The sequence below is a fragment of the Macaca fascicularis genome, chromosome 7, assembly GCF_037993035.2.
Source record: "Macaca fascicularis isolate 582-1 chromosome 7, T2T-MFA8v1.1".
Lineage (NCBI taxonomy): Eukaryota > Metazoa > Chordata > Mammalia > Primates > Cercopithecidae > Macaca > Macaca fascicularis.
The window spans coordinates 138,529,227-138,547,326 of NC_088381.1; the positions used below are offsets into that span (position 1 = coordinate 138,529,227).

General features: G+C 45.4%; 1 protein-coding gene across 1 annotated transcript in view; it reads left to right on the forward strand.

Annotated features, from left to right (window-relative positions):
* The window catches only part of TTC9 (tetratricopeptide repeat domain 9), a 35,326-nt gene that overhangs the window by 8,901 nt on the left and 8,325 nt on the right, over positions 1-18,100 (forward strand). The window lies entirely within an intron of this gene.

Genomic DNA, 18,100 nt, shown 5'->3' on the forward strand with positions numbered 1-18,100 from the left:
TATCAGCTCACTGCAACCTCTGCCTCCTGGGTTCAAGCGTTTCTCCTGCCTCAGCCTCCTGAGTAGCTGGGATTACAGGCGTGCACCACCATGTCCAACTAACTTTTTGTATTTTTAGTAGAGATGGGGTTTCGCTGGGTTGGCCAGGCTGGTCTCTAACTCCTGGCCTCAAGTGATCCCCCCACCTTGGCCTCTCAACGTGCTGGGATTACAGGCGTGAGCCACCGCACCTGGCCTAACTTTTTACTTTACATCTTCCTGTCATGTTTGACTTCTCTACCTACATGCATTATTACTTCTTTTTTTCAAGAAAAATGATGACATGGGTTATCTGTGTAGAAAAATTATGAGTAATTTTGCGTTTTAAAAATATTTCTGAAGAAACATAACCTACAAACATAATTTTAATGCCATTCTGGGTATTATCATGCCCTGTCTATGCTTGTCAAGCAACATTATCCCACGCCTCAAACTTTCTCTTAATATCTCATGAAAAGACTTGTCTCCCTTTCTGCAGTGGCCACCATCCCAGTCCACACACAGGGCTAGATCCTGGCAGCATGGAACCCCACAGAGTAGGAGTATGCCCCCTAGACTCTGTTGCACGTTAGTGACAGTTTGAATCTTCTGATGAGGCAAAGAAGAGAGCTGAGTCAGCCCTTGTGATGTAAACTGGATCTGAATGTTAGTAACATGTCTCTGGTGTCGAGGAAGGCATGGTGTCGGTGCTCAGCATCCAAGGTTCCTGTTAGCTCCTGAGTCTAGAAATCCCGCACGTTGGAGGCTCAGCCAGAGCAGCTGGAGCACCCAGAAGGAAGCTCACTCATTTATTGGATCTTTACTGGATACTTGGTATGACTCTTCACAGCCCAAATCTAAATCCTTTCTGTTTTGTTTTTTTTTTTTTAAATGGAGTGAGGGCAGTTGGGACCAGGGTTTTAGTCCAGTCTCTGCTGCTAACTTATTCTTTGACTTTGAGCAAGTCACATCCTGCTGAGCCTCAGTTTCCCCATCTGTAAACACTGGGGGTTAGATCAGCTTCCTGCCAAGCTTTCTTTCAGAAGCATTGAACTATCCAGGATTTCAAAGGGCTTCTAGCAACCCCCTCCCTGCCTTGATCTTTCTGGGAGCAGTCAGATTTGGGAAGGAAACAGGAGACAAGCTCTCTTTTATTCCAGCTTACTGGTATGTGCTGACAAATAAGCATTAAACGATCCCAACTGAGATTTCCAAGGCAACCCTTGCAAATTTGAGGGTAAACCAAAGAGATGTCAAAGCCTCCTTGGATGATACAGTCAAGCACTGGATTTCTGAGAGAAAATGAGTAGGAATTGAAGCCTATATAAAATCTTATCTGGGCCCGGGAATCTAAGTTGATGGCACCAAATAGTACTCATTGCTGCTGTACCTTCCTAGATTATCCCCAAATTCAACTAATCAAGCAGCCATTCAGCATCAGAAACCTGGCAATGCTGGCTAAATTAGACCAGGAAGTACTGGTAGCAGTGAAAACAAAAAACAAAATAAAACAAAAGCTTTTGATAAACAGACTGGGAAGAGTTTGAGAGAACAGTTGCTGGCTAAGTTATAGCATCTCAGAGAGTTCCCACCCATGGCTCAAGGCTGGAAAGCCCTGGGGATTCTAGGCTGGATCTGAGCATTTGGGGATGTGATTCTGGGCCTGTTGCTTATGTCCAATCAGAACTGCACTCCTTTCTCTAATGGATCTGCACCTCCAGGTTGTGGAGACCACAGGACCATTGGAAACTTGAGTGGACTCTGATGCCTATACAGAGAGGGGGGGTATCCCATGTGTGCCCATGAGGATGGCAAGGAAGATAGATCACAGAGGAAAAGACAGGAAGCAACCTAGACCTCAGAAAACCTGAGGGGTGATGTGGCATAATGGAAACAGGTCTTTACATAGTGAAATCTGAATCTGAATCCTAGCTTCCCTGCTTCTTCCTCCATTAACCTTGGACAGGACCCAACCACTGTGGCTTCTGTTTCCATGACAGCATGGGAGTAATAATAGTGTACCACACAGGATTGTTATGGTGATTAAATTTAATGATATATGCACCCATGCCTAGCACAGTGCCTGGCTCATAACAGATGCTTAATAGATGCTAGTTAATATTTGAATCTAACTCCTACTCCACTATGCATGAAGACAGAGGAAAATATAGAGAAAGAGAGGGGGAAAGAATGCAGCAAAGAAGGCTATGGGGAAACATGGGAAGCAAGTGAGCAAAAAGGTGAGGGCAAAACAGGGGCCAGGGGAAAGAGCGCCATCTCCCTAAGTATCTGCAAGAGAGGGGAGGTGAGAAGGTATAAGCCAACAGCCTTTGGTGTGGACATTTCCCACCACCATGCCTGGTGTACTCCTGGTCTAGGGAGGCTGAGTGAACATGTAACTCATCAGTTAGTTGATAGACCGCAGAGTTCCACCATGACCAAGAGCCCTTGGGTCAGGGGTCCATGCCCCTTCCAGCTTCTCAGGATTTGGGTCAGTCTAAGAAACACTTAGAAACTCTGGGTTCTAGGCACACATTATCTCCAGCCTGAGATTATCCAAGTGAATAAGGCTCAGTTAGAAAGTGCCTGTTCCCTGCCACTTTTCACACTTTGCCCCAGGGTTCCCCCTGACCCTGTCTTTGAAACGAAACAGCAGGGAAAGAACTTCAGGCACTCTCACAAGTCAGACCAGTTGAGAATCTGACAGCGGAAAATAAGGATTTGGCTGCCAGGAAGAGAAGGTACACGCTGTGATCATTTGAGTCCCCAGGGGAGCTTAACAAGCAAGAAAGCTTTCTGGTGGGAAGAGAAACAGAGGATGGCAGAGGCTCGTCGGAGAAGGAGACATCTGAGAGAGAAGCCATGGGGCTGGCAGCCTCGGGCCTGCCCTACCCTCTTGTGCATCAGGCAGATGCCAGCTTACTGAGCCTCCTTATTGGGGTAGGGTGAAGAAAGTCCTTAGCTTAATCAGGCATCTTGGGAGTGAGAGCACCAGCAGGTGTTTCCCTTGGACCCGCTCACAGCTGCTCCTCCACAACACCCAGGGTCCCTCATGACCCTAACCATCCCCAGGACAGTGTCCCATGAAGAGGCAGTGCTTTCTGCCTAGGAAACCCTTCTGAATCCCTTTTCACACCTCTCCTCCCAAGTTCCTCTTCCCCTCATTCCCCAGCTCTCTCTGAAGGGATGATAATGGTCAGTGGTGACTTTTTAAATATAGTTTCTGCCCGGGAGTGGTGGCTCACGCCTGTAATCCCAGCAGTTTGGGAGGCCAAAGCGGGTGAATCACCTCAGGTCAGGAGTTTGAGACTGGCCTGGCCAACATGGTGGAACCCCGTCTCTGCTAAAAATACTAAAATTAGCCGGGCGTGGTGGTGTATGCTTGTAGTCCCAGCTATTCAGGAGGCTGAGGCTGAAGAGTCGCTTGAACCCAGGAGGCGGAGGTTGCAGTGAGCCAAGAGCGTACTACTGCATTCCAGCCTGGGTGACAGCGAGGCTCTGTCTTAAAAAAAAAAAAAAAAAGAAGAAGAAAAAGAAAAAGAAAAAAAAAATTCTAATTACAAAAGTAAAGCATCATAGTTGCAGAAGTTATTGATACTAAAAGAAAAACCTTAGACAAATTAAATTTAGCAGCGTTTAATTGAGCAAAGAATGACTCGTGAATCGGGCAGCCTCCCAAGCCCAAATAGGCTCAGAGAGACTTCAGTGCAGCCACATGGTGGAAGAAGATTTACGAAACAGAAAAAGGAAAGCCACCGTACAAAAAAGTGGAAGCGAGGTACAGAAACAGCTGATACTTAACAGCTCTGCATTTGCCTTATTTGAACTCAGTTTGAACAGTTGGTTGCCTTTGATTGGCTAAAACTCAGTTGATTGATGTAAGAGTAGGTTGCAGACTGTTTACACATCCAGCTAGTTTTCAGTTCACTATGGTTCATTATGTACAAAGAAACCTTTAGGCCAAACTTAGAATATGTAAGGAGGCAGCTTTAGGCTAAATTTAATTTAGCCTTGAAAAGTATAAGAAATTACAAAGAAGAAGCCCAGGCGCAGTGGCTCCCACCTATAATCCCAGCACTTTGGGAGGCCGAAGTGGGTGGATCCCCTGAGGTTGGGTGTTTGAGAACGGCCTGGCCAACATGGTGAAACCCTGTCTCTACTAAAAATACAAAAATTAGCTGGGCACAGTGGCGTGCACCTGTAGTCCTAGCTACTGGGGAGGCTGAGACAGGAGATTCGCCTGAACCAGGGAGGCGGAGGTTGCAGTGAGCTGAGATTGTGCCACTGCTCTCCAGCATCACTTGGGCAACAGAGCAAGACTCCATCTCAAAAAAAAAAAAAAAAAATTACAAAGAAGAAGATAAAACTCAGTCATTTACCACCCCAAGATGATGACACTTAACTTTTGGTTTATTTCCTTGCCGTTTTTCTTCTGTGTGGGTGTATGATCATTTATATGCAAAGCAAACATCAGCCAACCCCTTTCAGGTCTACCTTTCCCAGTGTATTTAGGAAACAAGGGGTTGTTCTCACGTGGGCTGGGGCCACTGCAGGGACCTCCTGTCTTTTCTCCCCTCCCCTCCCACAGGATGCTGCTCACTCTGTTTGCATGACAACCAAAGGGCCACTCGACTTCCGGTTGTTGCTACCTCCTTTTCACATTCCACGGCACCACTATACCCAGATGTATAATTTCACTAGACTTTACTGAAGGTTATGGGATACAGAAGGAGTTTACATCTCAAAAATTGAATATTAGAAATTCTTCCTCCTAAAACTCATTTGACCATCAGACGAATTTCGAATGAACCACTCACCTTTTTTGGCAGGTTCCAGCTCCCCGCCATGCTGCTTGGACTCTTTCTCCCCTCCAGCCCTTCTCAGCTTCTTAGGTTTCCCCACTCTCAGATTCCCTTCATTTCATATACAAAGCAGTTTGGGCATCTTTTCATCTACGTGTGTGCCTACCACTGACCTCTAAGCTTCACCTTCCCCACCTGAAGCAGTTGATGAAGCCAGTCTCCTCCAAAAAGAGAATTTCTTCCCTTAGAGAAACTCTGCTATAGATGTTATAAATTCTTCACCCATACAGAAGGAATAGAACGTTTAAAAGAAAAACTAATTCTTCACTCTGATACACACACACACACACATTTATTTTTCACAACATTCAGGTTTATACTGTACAAACTTTAGCAACCTTCATTTTTTTCCACCAGTGTTTTCATTGAAAATATTTTTCAGTGTTCCACAGCATGACTGTAATGGCTGTGTAATGTTCCATTGCACCAATGTCCCATTATTTATTTAACTAATCTACTGATGGATACTTAGGTTATTTCCAGCATTCTGTGATTACAACACAATGCTGCCACAGAAGTGCTCTTTCCGCTATACATGTGCCTGTTAATTATCCTATCCCCAGACACATCTGAGGACATGAGGGAAGGAGGGTGGGAGAGGCAATAGGAACAGGGGACATGTCTCTGGGGCAGGAGAGGGGATTGAAACGGGGAGGACATTCTTTAATGTCCAAAAAGAGAACAGGATAGAACCTTGGCTTCTAAGGTCTTCCCTCATCCTGGCTTAGAGTTTCTGCCAATGAATGTGATATGTGTACTTGGCCGGAGCTGAGAAGGAAAAGATAATACGGGGTGATGGGTTTCTTCTGAATATTTCTGGGAATATACTCATCCTCACATTCCAAATGGCCAGTCTGGCCCCTCCAAAGTCCCACTTCCAGACTGAGGAAGGGGTGTTAATGAAGATTCCAGCAAACAACATCTCTGTCCTACCAACTTTTCACCTCTGCCTTCTCCCTCTCTGTCTACTACACCAAAGTCAAGAGTGAGAGTAAGGGGCCACAAGTGAGATAACTTCTAAGTGTTCTGCCATAGCACCCAGATTGGTGCCAAAGGTCTGAGCTGACCTTAAGCTTTGGCATTACAACTCCTTTGGGTGGATTCCAATATGCTTTAAAGGACTGTCAATGTAAGCTTTCAGCTTATAGGATTTTATACTGACTTTCCATCTAACTCTTTCACCTGCCACTTTGACAGCTATTTTTGCCAACAGAGGGTAATTAAAAAGAATATAAACTCCTTGAAGATATCAATATCTCTTGAATGCTTTCCATTTTCCTTATGAAGCCCTGGGCACAGGCCATGATGAATGAATCCTTGTTGACTCAGTTTACTAAGAGTGCCTACCCAAAATTGTGTAGTGATGATGTGTGGGAAGCAGCAGCTCTGGTAGCGATCCCAAAGGTGGGGCATCCATGTGAAGAATCAGAGGGATTCAAGGGAGCAGCTTGGTTATGATGAAAAGGAGAGATCTCTCTTCTTTGCTAAAACAAAGCAAAAGACACACTTGACAGTGTTTGTTTGAATCTAGTGCGAGCACATACTAGATTGGAAAAGTGGGAGGTCAGAAATTAATGTGAATGGAATCAAAGGTGATTTAGCCCCCCAGATAAAGCCAAACAGCTCCCGGCAGTGGAAATAGCAGCAGCAGTAGTGGGAGACTCTCTGGGCAGCAGGCAGGAGAAACAGGTATTGGAGTGAACAAAAAAACGGCCACTTGTGGGCCTGGTGTGGTGGCTCACGCCTGTAATCCCAGCACTTTGGAAGGCTGAGGCGGGCAGATCACCTGAGGTCAGGAGTTCGAGACCAGCCTGGTAAACATGGTGAAACCCCATCTCTACTAAAAATACAAAAATTAGCCAGGTCTGGTGGTGGGTGCCTGTAATCCCAGCTACTTGGGAGGCTGAGGCAGGAGAATCGCTTGAACCCAGGAGGCAGGGGTTACAGTGAGCCGAGATGGGGCCACTGCATTCCAGCTTGGGCGACAGAGCGAGACTCATCTCAAACAAACAAACAATGAAAGAAACGGGAACTCGGAGGGTGCTAACTCTCTGAGCCAGCCTTCTCAGTCCTCAGACTTGATAAAGACCTTCAGAGATCAGCCAATCCGGGTTTCCACCATTACCACCAGCTCTGTTGGATTGGAACCAATATGGGATTTGGGGTTAAGTAACACTAGCTCTTTCCCTGTAAGAGCTGAGTGGGCTCAGCAAGTCACTTAACTTCCCTAAGCCTCAGCTCCTGGAAGCAGAGCTAATAATAGCTATTTTCAGAGTCTCTATGAAGGTTAAATGAGTTGTAAAACACCATATATATGTTAGATCTTGCTGCCAATTGAGCATAACCACTGTGAGAGGTGCTGTGTGAGAATTTAAAGATGTTCTGGAGATGCTTGTCTGAAAGAGCAAGGGAGACACATTTCATAAACAATTGTAATGATCCTGATTTGAGAATGTGGCTATGAAAAATAATTTTATTCTTTGTAAAACTAAAGGGCACGTTTGATTATTGTACCTGTAGATCTGACTTCATTAGAAAGACTCCCTAACAGGTTCTGCAAAGCATTACCATTAGGCAAGGATGTGCTGTAATTCATAGATATTTAAAAAATAATAATTTCTTAGCAAATTAGAGCAAAATTGCCTGATCTCAGCTAAAAGCACCTATAAAAAAAACTGAAGCCAACATCATAGTTGATGATAAGAAATGGAATTCTTTCTCTTATGATCCAGGAATTGCACTCTTGAGCCCTTATCTTAGAGAAATAAAAGCTATACCTGACTGACTCTTCCTGTCAACTTTATTCATAATAACCAAATACTAGAAACAGCGTAGACATCTTTCAACAGATGAATGGGTAAACAAACTGTAGTACATCCATACCACGGAATACTACAGAGCAATTAAAAAGGATGAACTATTGGTGCATGCAACAGCTTGGATGCGTTGCAAGGAAATTATGCTGAGGGTAAAAAGCCCCTTCCAAAGGATTTCATGCTATGTGATTCCATTTATATAATATTTTCAAAATGACAAAATTTTAGAAGTAGAGAACAGGATAGCAGTTGTCAGGGGCTAAAGAGGAGGTGGTGGGACAGGAGGGAGATGAGGATAGAGGAACCTACACACGATAAAATTGTATATAACTAAACACACACACACACATACATACGCACTGAGTACAAGTAAAGATAAGGAAATCTGAATAAGATCTGTGGATTCTATCAGTGTCAATATCATAGCCAATATGTTGTACTATCATTTTACAAGATATTACCACTAAGGGAAAACGGGTAAAGGGTATAGGAAGTCCCTTTGTAGTATTTCTTACAATGGTAGGTGAATCTATGATTATCATAATAAAAGTTTCAAGTAAAAAATAATAATTTGGGGGTTAGCTTTGCAAGCCGTAGCTAAGCAAAGACAGGTGTTGTTTCAGGAAGAAACCAGAAACGTGTCATGTCAGCCCTATTAGGATAACAGCAGACTCTCAATGGAATTGGAGATACTGGTGGTTTTAGAACTTAGGAAAAAAAAAAAAAAAAAGCAGCCACAGCAGGAGGAGGGGAAACTTTGCACTTGGTTTTGTTTGCTTGTTTTTTGTTTTTCTCTCTGAATGTAAAGGAACTAGTGGGAGAGAAGGTTCTGGAGGGTTATATAGGAAGTTTCCGGATGAGAAGTATTTACATATAAAGTGAGAACAGTTTGGCACAATTAGGGTCTCACACTTAAGCCCTACAGGAAGCAATACCCATGCCTCAAATATGTCTAATGAAGGAACTGAGTTAGAATCATTACAGGCAAGTAAGCATCCTAGGAGGGCAGTGTGTGTAATGGTTAAAAGCACAGTCTCAGGTGCCAGATGGCCTAAATTCAAATCCTGGCTCTGACACTTACTAGCATTGTGACTGTGGGCAAGTGACTTAACTTCCTAGGGCCTCTATTTTTCTATCTGAAAAAATGGGCAAAATAGTAGAATCTAGTATAGATTGCTGTCAAGATTAAACGAGTTAATGCTTAGAGCAGTGCCTGCCCCATTCATGCTTAATAAACATGACCTGCTCTTTCTCTTATTCTCCTTCTGGGAGGATGGATGGATACTGTCCACGGATGCAGGGCCAGATTCTCTTGAGTGCATCATGGAGCACCTCATCTTTTGGCTCCTTTTCCCCATCTCCTTGGCCAGGGTTCTTATTCTCCAGGGGAATATTTCAAAACGCTAAGAAGAGAAGTATCCAAATGTCACAAGTTGACAGTGTAACGGAGAACAATTATTTGCCCACGTGTGCAGATTTCCAGCTCTAGGACTTGGCCATCTGACACCTGTCTGCCCTTGTGGGTAGTCCTGGAGCTCCCCATGGCTGTCCTGGACTCTTATGGTTTAACCAACTGGATGGTTCTTAAGAAACACATACCTCAAATGCTAAAATGTCAGTACAACCTCAGTAGGTGAGGAGGCTCACCTGCAGGAGCTCACTGGGGACTTACTAAAAATGTAGATTACTGGGCTCCACCCAAGCCCTTCGGAACCTGAGTTGCTGGGCTTGGAATCTGTGAATCTCTATGTTAAATAAGCTTTATGAATAGTGGTGCAATCTTGGCTCACTGCAACAGCCTCCCAAGTAGCTGGGATTACAGGTGCACTCCACCATGCCTGGCTAATTTTGTATTTTTAGTAGAGATGGGTTTTTGCCATGTTGGCCAGGCTGGTCTCAAACTCCTGACCTCAGGTGGTCCACCTGCCTCAGCCTCCCAAAGTGCTGGGATTACAGGCATGAGCCACCATGCCCAGCCTAAATAGTTTTCTAAGAAACAGTCATATTTGAGGCTCTCCACATGTGAAGATCTGGTACTTGGGAAACACAGTTTTCCTACTGCCAACAGGCCTTCAAGGAAAAGGTGGGTAGTAACCATAATTATCTTCATTTTTGCCATTTTCAACACTGAGACCCTGAAAGGTAGGCTGTTTTAACCCAGGGACTTGGACATGGTCTTGAGGGAACCAGCTCAGAGGCGCAAAAGCTGTCCGGTAACTTCTCTGCTAAAATTACTACTTCCCTGTCATCTCATAGGCTCTGTCATGCTCTATAGAGTCAGAAACTGGTTCTATTCATTCTTCCTGCCACAGCTGGCTTTTAGAGCTCCAAGATCCCCTGAACAATCAAGACTGCAGGGGAGCCCAGAGACTTTTGATCCTTCCCCCACCCCATCCAGAAAGCTGTCAGCCAGATATGACTGTGGAATCCACTCATGGAAAGGGAAGGGGCTGAGGGCAGGCAGCAGGCAGCACTAGTGTCTGAAACTTGGGGATATGGAGGGGGCAGGGTACAACCAGCTGTTGACTCAGAGGGTTTATAATCTGTAAGAGATGAAAATAGGCCTGGAACCCATTCCATTCTTTCCCTCCAAGCTTCTATCTGGCTGCAAAGTTGCTTTTGTAATGCTCTCTACGTTTACTTACCTCACCCCAAAACGGAAAATACACCTCTGGAAGGAAACCTGGTAAGTAAAACCAAAGATCAAACCTAGATTTCAGAAACATTCAGTGCAGGTGTGGGTTTATGTACACCCTAGACCATGAAACCAAAATAATAAATTTTTTAAAAAGAGAGAGTCTTTTTTTCCCCAAACACCTACTCAAACTAAAGAAAGTCATTTTCAGAACTGCGAATGCATGCGTTTGTGTATGCAGAAGAGAAAATCATCACTTTCATAGAAAGGTGAAATTGGGTGGGTCATTGTAGTCTTAGATATGGGGTGTCAGGGAGTAAAAATTTCACTGCACATACTCCATGTCCTCTGAAGCAAGACCCTCTAAGTTACCGTCCCAAATGATTTATGTTTCCCCATCTCCTTGGCCAGGGTTCTTATTCTCCAGGGGGAATATTTCAAATTGCTAAGACGAGATGTATCCAAATGTCACAAGTTGACAGCGTAACAGAGAACAATTATTTGCGCACATGTGCAGATTTCCAGCTCTAGGACTTGGCCATCTGACACCTGTCTGCCCTTGTGGGTAATGGGTGAAAATCTACTTTAGATTATCTACAGAAGATAGAAAATCTACTTTAAATTACGCTGTAGCTTTGTGTATGTACCACACATTGTATATAGGACTCAAGATGGAAATTTTCTCCGATTCATGTACACATTGCTGGGCAAACCATATTTGATAAGTGGCTTTCGAAAGAACTAGTATTTCTGAGAATCCATTTTTGTCCCAGCACTGTGAGAAGCATATAATGTGCATTAATTATCTCATTTCCTCATCATAAGAGTTCCCACAAAGTTCCTATTTAACATGGGAAGAATAAGACCCAGGGTGATCATATAACTCACCCTCAGGCCTGTGCTAGTGAGTGGCAGAGCTCAGATTCCAGGTCAGGACTGTATCTGTAGACCCAGTATTGGTCTTCAGCCAGGGCGCCCAGAGCTGGTACAATACTGTTTGCCTATTCGGTTTGGTCTATACCAGCCATTCAGTATTCTTAATATCACCTCTGTCCAGATCCTAGACTTCTCCCATTTTACTACTATGCCATTGCTTCTTGAAATAAATTTGAAAGCAAATCAAATAATTTGGCAAACTTTTGGGAAAATTTTCCCCCAGGAACGCAATGGCCATTTCCTAGGCCCATCTCACAAAGGAGTGACTAGCAAGGTATATTAGTTTCCTAAGGCTGCTGTAATATCACACACTGGGTGGCTTAAAATAACAGAAATTCATTGTCTTGTCATTTTAGAGGCTAGAAGTCAAAACTCAAGGTGTTGGCAGGGTTGGTTCCCTCTGAGGGCTGTGAAGAAGAATCTGTTCCAGGTCTCTCTCCTAACTTCTGGCAGCCTCAGGCACTCCCTGGCTTTGTAGATAGCCGTCTTCCTAGATCTTATCGCATCATCTTTCCACCCTGTGTATCTGTCTCTGTGTCCAAATTTCTCCTTTTTATAAGAACACTAGTCATATTGGATTAGGGCTCATTCTAACGATTTCATTTTAACTTGATCGTCTCTGCAAAGACCCTATCTCCAAATAAAGTGACATTCTTAGGTACTGAGGGTGAGGACTGTAACGTATCCTGTGCAAATGGATACAGTGCAACCCCAAACAGTGAGGCAGCCTTGTAGAGTGGGTTCTTCCTCCTCCCTCCTAGCCCCAGATGGGTCTGGTCTTCCTTCCATTTAGCCCATGTTTCCCTTCTGTTCAGCAGGTAAAAGCAAACTATAGTGAGTCAGCTATAAGAAGAAAACCAGTGATTGCATGAACTTGTTCTTCCTTTCATCTGGTTTCCCTTTATCTCATGCCAGTGGGTGGCATTTTGCCCTGCATGCACCAGGAAACACAAAAACAAAACAGGTGCCAGAGCGAGGAGAACTCGACATGCTTTAGCCTGAGGTCTGAGTGTGGTTGCTGTGAGGAACATCACACTTAGGATTTTCCATCTGTGTGCATGAGTGTGCCAGGGGGCTCTCTGAGTAGCTGATTCTCTAACATTTGCTAACCACGACCCCTTTGTGGGGGTCAGAAGGCCTGCCAATTTTTTTCATAAGATCACACCCCAACCGCCTAAGGCTGGCAGTGGAGGAGGAGGGGTGGTTGGAGATTTGCAGCTTCAATTCTTGTCCCCCAGATTTGCCTTTCTCTTGTAAGTTGCACTGGCCACCTCTGCTTTCACTTCGTTTGGCTCAAGGAAGGCTGTTTCTCCTCTAGCACTTCTTCCCATGCCTTGATAGAGGCTTGTCTTCATTCTCCACAATTTGACTGATTCCAGGCCACTGCATTTATTCAGCCTTTTCAAAAGACCCAAAGGCCAGAAAGTTAATAACACTTATTTCAATGGAGCCTCTAGATATGGTTGTCTGAGAGCCCAGACCCTTCACCATGCATCTTCCACCCTGCACCTCTTCTGCTGCCAAGTGACTGCATCTTTGAATCCAAGTATATCCACAGAGTCCAGGCCAGGCTCCCTTGCCAGTCAGTCCAAAACCTGCCTTTCCAACTCAACAGCCTCCTGTGCTCAGGATGACTGACAGTGGGGAAGTTTACTCCCTTCAGGGAAGATCTCACTCCAGTGCCATGACTTGGGAAGACTCACATCAGAACATAATCCAATCTCTATGCCAAAAAAAAAAAAAAAAATCCACACAGCAGGATGTAATTGTTGTCTTACAGAAGCCCTCTTGATCACTGCTTTACCAGTTCTGATGAAGATACCTGACCTTGATTAATAGGGAGAATGGAAATCCTTTTGAAGAGTAACCAGTGAAACTATTTTGTCCTTCTGTTAAGTGGCAAGCATTTGTATTCAGAGGCTGTTAGATCTGAAAGGACGGTAGAGATTATTTAGTGAAATTTAGATCCCTCATTTTGCAGATGCCCAGAAAGAGAAACTAATTTTCGTAATGTTGGCTAGTGGCAAAAATGGAACTAGAATCCCGCTCTTATGATTCCTAGTTCAGTGCTCTTTAAAATATTGATGCATGCCAAATGGCAGAGTACAGAGACTGTGAGACGATAATCCTTAATTCAAACAGAGACCAGGTCACCACAACATGGAGAAACACTTCTCGACAATCAGGAAATCCAAAATGACAATAAAGATCTCCCAGATGAACGGCTCTACCTCACAAATGTGGACAGTAGAGAGAAAATATTGCAGAAATTCCCTGCTGCTGGTGACTTCTACCTCCTGGATGCCACTTACATTGATCCGTTTTTCCTGCTTGTCTGCCTCCACTTTGGCCCCATGAGTCACCATCATTTCATCATCCAAATCCACTCTTGCCTCACAATGAAGTCCCAGGTCCTCTACGTGGACCAGAAGGGTCTCTGTGTCCTGGTTTCTTTCTTTTCCAGCTTTACCTCTTTCACCCTTCCCTCTGGTTCTCTGCTCCAGCCTTGCAGGCATGGCTTCCCAAACTTTCTCAAACAGTCCATTCACCCTCGCCCACTCTCTTTCTCTGGGCTCTGCCTTGAAAACGTCTCAATTTCACCCAGATCAGTGATTCCCAAACATGAGTGATTTTACCACCACCCCACCACCCAGGGAATACTTGGAAATTTCCAGAGACATTTTTTGGCTGTCACAAGTGGCATGTAGTGAGAAGACGCTAGGGGAGCTGCTAAGCATCCTGCAAGGCTCCAGACATCCTCACGTAACAAAAAAATCATCTAGTCCAAAATGCCAATAGTGCTGAGGCTGAGAAATACCCAATCTTTAGATCCCAGCTAAAATACCACTTCTTCCAAGAAGGCCTCCCATTATACCTTAGATCAAGGTAAGGCCCCTCCTGCCTGGGTATGCTCCTTCTCTACCTTTGTCCTTCATAGCACTTAACCCACATGTGAATATTTGAGATAATATGACCTCTGCCCTCCCTGCCCATCTGTTAGCCCCAGGTGGGTGGGGGGGATGTCAGCTCATCACCTGATCCCACTGCCCCACGCAGTGCCCAGCAGTTAGGCATCAATTTTTGCTTGTTAGCTTTGGAACACAGCAGAAGGGGGTTTCCACAGATGACCTCTCTTTCTCCCCAGGGGCTGTGTGGGTTTCCGATGGCTTCAAATGCAGCCCCACAGACACCCCAGAGGTCAAGTGCACAGTCTTGGAAGCCTGACAGAAGTGGGCTGATATCCTAATTCTACCACCTTCCAGCTGGGTGACCTTCAGCAAGTTACTTCATTTCTCTGGAACTCAGTTTCATCATCTATAAAAGAAAGATAAAAATAGAACCTGAGCCTGTTTCATGGAGTTGATGTGAGGATTAAAAAGACATAGTGTATGTGAAGTATTTAGCACCTCTGACACCAGAGAAGGGATTAATAACCATGAGGAGAACACACTGTGGGGTGATACCACTTATCCTGAGGTCCACTGCAATCCCAGGTCCTGGCTAATGGCTACAGGGATGGGGAAGGAGCAATCAGGAGGCAGCCAGTCCACCTCTTCTTAACTTCCTCCACCCTCACATGTGCCTGCTGTCATGCCATCTGACCTATCCCATGGGCTTATTAGATGTACCAGTAGCTACCCACCCAAAAGCAGAGAGGTGCCTAAAAATCACCTGGAGGTAGCACTGGGGCCAGCCTCCTGCCCGGCTCTCACCCCCTCCACCCCTGGATTCCCTTAAGAGTCCTGGCCTGGGCCGGGTGCAGTGGCTCATGCCTATAATCCCAGCAATTTGGGAGGCTGAGGCAGGCAGATCACCAGAGGTCAGGAGTTCGAGACCAGCCTGACCAATATGGCAAACCCCGTCTCTACTAAAACTACAAAAATTAGCTAGGCATGGTGGCGGGCACCTGTAGTAGTCCCAGCTACTCGGGAGACCGAGACAGGAGAATTGCTTGAACCCAGGAGGCAGAGGCTGCAGTGAGCAGAGATCGCACCACTGCACTCCAGCCTAGGCGACAGAGCGTGACTCCATTTCAAAAAAAAAAAAAAAAAAAAAGAGTCCTGGCCTGGCATCCCAACATCTTATCCAGATTCCACTTCTTGGCCCAGCCATTTCTCCATCTTTCTGGGCCCTGTCTCTCGTGTCAGCTGAGGCTGCACACCCTATAACCAGCCTAGCCCTGCCTCCCCCCAGGTCTGAATCCTAGTCCACAGCCAGGTATGCCAGTTCCCACCGGATCTGCAGGGGACCTAGAAATGTTTTTACCAAGTAAGTGCTGAAAATTGATTGCTGTGGTTCCTTTGACCCTTTGTGGGAGTGAGGAGCCTTCCCCATTTCCAGGCCTCTTTGCTTCCCCTCTCCCTGTCACCACCATTTTATGCATTCAAAAACTGTTTAAAAAAAAAAAAAAGGAAAAAAAAACAAAACAAAGGTCCTTTTCCTAGACTGCCAGGGTCAGCAAACAGAAGTGTCTGTTTGAAGAGGGAGGGCTGGACAGGAAGAGGGCTGCTGGGCCTGGTCAGAGAGGACATCAGACAGGGAGTGTGGAAGCTGTGGACAGGACAGCTTTTAGCTCTGGGAGCAGGTGCTGGAGCCAAGTCCACACAAGTAGCATTCACTGAGGTTCACATCCAGGAACCTTTGTACAGAAACCCCTCTCTCTCTTTGTACAGCCACATAAGCACCAGCACAGGCTCCAACAACATGGGGGTGAGGAAGGGAACAGAAGGGCCTAAGACCCCACCATGGAGGGAGGAGAGGGGAGCGGGGCTTGTAGCATCAGCTGATCAGAAGGACCCCCTGGCGCACCAGAAGATTGTAGTCCTGGGTGAACAGGAGCTGCCCTCAGGGGGTTAGCAGCCTGTTGCTTCTGTTGACTTGGCTTTCTGCCCTGCAGCCAGTGAAACCTGACAGGTCAGTTTCTAGATCTGGGCTGATTCTCTTTCACTTCCTGGTTCTCATACCTTCATCTTGAGAGTCTGTGTATTTCTCCTCATTCTGTGAAAGAATGGACTTTTTTGGTCCTAAATGCTCAAAGAAAAGTCTGGTCTCTTAAAAAAAATCTCAGCAATTCTGATACCTGAGAAGTTACTTAAGGGGTCAGAATGACTGAAGTTAGATCCCTGAAGATTGAAATCAGTGACTTGTCTCTATCCTGAGGTGTCTTCTGTCAGTGTGGAAAAGTCTGGGCACAAAGAAGGAACAGAGCATCAGCATTTTCCCCCAGCCACCCAGCTGGGTTGTGAACAGAAGCACCAGTTTTGCCTCCTAAGTCTCTGGTTTTATGTGCTTTGAAGAAGCAGACAGGTGCCTTTTTCCTGTCTCTTTTTTTGTAATCCCTCCAAATATACAACATTCTTTGCCTTTGGTCAGTGCCTACTAGATATTTGAGTGGTTAAATGGAGGTGAGGTGGCTCAGCAGGGTTGGGATTAGAGGGAGGTGCCTAGGGCACAAAATTTCAATCATTCTTCAAGGCTATTTAGTCATCCTCCAGGCGTGTCATCACCCTAGTCTCAGCCCTGTGGCTCCCTGTGGCTCAGAGCTGGTAAGAGAAAGCTTCAAAGGGACACAGTTTACTCAAAGATGGCTGTTTGTGGGATGGGGAGGGCTCTCTACCATAAGACCTGCCTGCCATAGCTTCCTCTTGCCTGGGACACCTAGGTCTCTCATGTCCAGACATGTGCCCTGTATGAGCTGGTCACTAGCCTACCAGAAAGCCCCTTTTCTCAGGAACTGCAGAGACAAATATATATGAAAGGGAACTTGAGGGAAGTCAGAGGCAGATGTTACTGGCACAAGGCTAAAAAGAATTCTAAGAATGTTAACTAACATTTTTTTCATGCTTGCTATGTGCCAAACCCACGTTAAGTACTTTATAGCCATTATTTTACATAATCCCTCCAACAACTAGATTAGGAAGGACTTGGATTCTGGAGCCAGACAGCTTCGGTTTAAATCCCATCTTTGCCTCTTTCACATTGTGTGACCTTGGGAAATTTCTTGAGCTCTCTGAGCCTCAACTTCCTCACCTGTAAAACTGAAACAATAGTAGTACCCACATCAGAGTATTCTGAGGATTATATCAGTAATACATGTAAAACAATGAGACCAGCATCTCTACAAGGTAAGCACTCAACAAATATTGGCCATGATGGTGATGATGACGACGAAGATGATGATGAAGATGATGATAATTGCCTCTGGTAGCTTATTCCTAAGGCTGCCCATAACAAAGTCCCACAAACTGGGTGACTTGAGATAACAGAAATGTATGGTCTCACAGTTCCAGGGGCTAGGAGTCCAAGATCAAGGTGCTGGTGGGTTGTTATTCTGAGGGATGTGAGGAAGAATCTGTTCCATGCCTCTCTGCAAGGTTCTGGTAGCCTCAGGCATTCCTTGGCTTATGGATGGCTATCTTCTCCCCATGTTTTATCACGTCGTCTTTCCTCTGTGTGTGTCTGTCTTTATGTTCATATTTCCCCTTTTTATAAGGACACCAGTCACACTGGTGTTTTGTTTCTCTATTACTATTATTAATAGATGCAAAGACTAAATATCAATAAAGGTCAAAACGAGCAAAGAAAGTGGCAGCCCTTTTATTTGCAAATATGCACGCACTCTCGGGCGAGGTTCACTGGTCCGCAGGAAAGGGCCAGGGAAGTCGTGCCGGCGCTCTCGGGTGAGGTTCTCCAGTCCACGAATGCCAGGGCCGAAGAAGTCACACCGGCGCTTACCCGTGGCGGACTTTTATGCCTGGGAGCTGGAAGGGGAGGAGTTTGGGGCCTGTGTGTAGGAGTGGCTTCTTGAATTTCGGTGTCCCCGGCTTGACGTC